This window comes from Budorcas taxicolor, chromosome 19 (assembly GCF_023091745.1).
Source record: "Budorcas taxicolor isolate Tak-1 chromosome 19, Takin1.1, whole genome shotgun sequence".
Classification (NCBI taxonomy): Eukaryota; Metazoa; Chordata; class Mammalia; order Artiodactyla; family Bovidae; genus Budorcas; species Budorcas taxicolor.
In genome coordinates, this window is record NC_068928.1 from 49685619 (window position 1) to 49687733 (window position 2115).

Below are 2115 nucleotides of genomic sequence, written 5' to 3' on the forward strand. Positions count from 1 at the left end.
CCATAATGAGACATTTCTCTTATCCACTATTTGGTTATTCTGTTGAATTCTTCTCACAACACTAATAGTCTCTTTCCTTTTTGATACATTTCCTTGTACATTTCTTAGTCTCACTGGAGGCACTCTGCTACAAAACCACCTAATGGGTTGCTGGGGAAGGTGGAGGATACTGGGTACAGCTGGCCAGTGTGTACCGTGAGAGCTGAACGCTAGAGAAACCTTGTGCACTGTGGATCCAGGACAACAGAACCAGACCGAGAAGAGAAACTCTTCCCTTGAAGTGTCTCCAGCACCTTCCATTGACAAAGCTTAACATCATGCCAGAGAGCACACACACAAAAAAGGGCTCAGATGCATTTTCATAGAATGGGCAATGCAGTCTGAATTTAAAACAAAGATGTAATGTATTGATAACTGGAAAAAATGTACAGATTTTATTCACTCAGTCCCCTATTTGTGTATTTTGTATTTATTTCCAGTCTTTTGCTCTTACCTATATTCAGCAGGATTTTAATCAAATCCGCTATCATTTGTTCTCTCATTTAACATTAATAGCCAGTGTAGGCTTCATTTTTAAATGGCTTGTACTCTGGTATAAAAGGTTAAATTATGTCAAGGACTGTAATGCAAAGTGGAATTTTCTGGGTATCAATTCAGTTCTCCCTAAATTCTAAGGAATTAAGATCACAAGCAGAGAGGACTTAAAGGAGGTGCTAAGCAATTCAAATAGACCTTCAAGATGGCGTGTAATCTTACCACAGAAGGCATTTCAAGGAAATAGAATGTGGGCTGAGGCATCAGGTCAGGGAACCTGCCACATTCTTGCAGAACCTACTTTTGTTACAGCTCTGAGCTTAAGTTCTCTGGGTGTGGTTCTCAGAGCAGCAGGCACCAGCATGAGTACATTTCAAGCCCCATCCATTGCTGGAACAGGTCCAGTGGTCTGTGTTTCAGTAGCCCCACCAGGTGATTCTGAACCACAGGCAGAGTACATAGAGACTGGTGAAATAGAAAAGTCATCCCCCAATTTTTGACATCGTGCCTATATTGGTAAAACATCTAGGGTTATGCATACCCATGTGTGTATATTTCTTTATACACTGTGTATGTCTTATGTAAATTATAGGACACATGAGAATAGACATAAAAAGATAAAATAAGTAGGGATACAAGCTCTAGTATGTTCTTCCAGCACTCTATAGATCATCTTGACCGTCCCAGTTTGGAGGCCACTGATGCAGTGGCTGTGCGGTAGAGGCTCTCCTGTTTCAGGTAGTCCTTCTCTAGTGGGAAATAGGCAAATCAGGGTCCTACCTGGGGCCTCATCTGGGGGCCCTGGCGGTACATTATGAGTGTTTTGCTGGAGAGTGGAGCAGGGAGGCCACCTAAGCAGCCATTTCAAGGTATTCCTGGAGAATATGATCTCTTACTACAGTCCTCCTTCCCCTACAATGGGGCAAGTTTAGGAGGAGCAGAAAAACTGCCCTCACGAAAATGTGAGTTTCCCAGCTACACTGAGTTTTTTTGGGGGGGTCAAGGATCTCTAGTTCTCTCCTACCCTCCTCCACAGTGCCTTGCAGCGCTGTGCAGATTCTTCAACCTGTTGATACTCTTACTAGGTTCGCAATTCAATCTGCAGAGCAAGTTGGGAGAATTCACATTTGTACAATAATTTTCCAAACCACGAACAACTATTTTAGTTCTATTTTAATGCTTCCCATTAAAGTTTTTACAGAACCTACCATAATGTTTGTATGTATCTGTTGTGAGCTTAAATATATACTTCACGTTTCCTTACCATCTTAAATGGCTGTCCCGTGCTTACAACTTCACCTGCCTCTGCTGATCTCCTAAAGACTGCAACCCCAGGCGCTCTGTGCTGAGTGCCGGGGTGCGCAAAACCCATGACAGCCTCCGCAATCTCTACTGATTGGTAGCCAACCTCATTCTAGAGCCCCTCCAGTCCTCTTCTCTCCAGGGCTAAATGGAGGCCCCGGAAGTCAGGTCCCGCGCGCCTCGCCCCGCCCCCGAGTCTGGAAGTCTACTGTCCCATCCGCCCCCGCGGGTCCGGAAGTCAGCTGGTCCCGCCCCCAGCTCCGGAAGTTGGAGGCCGGC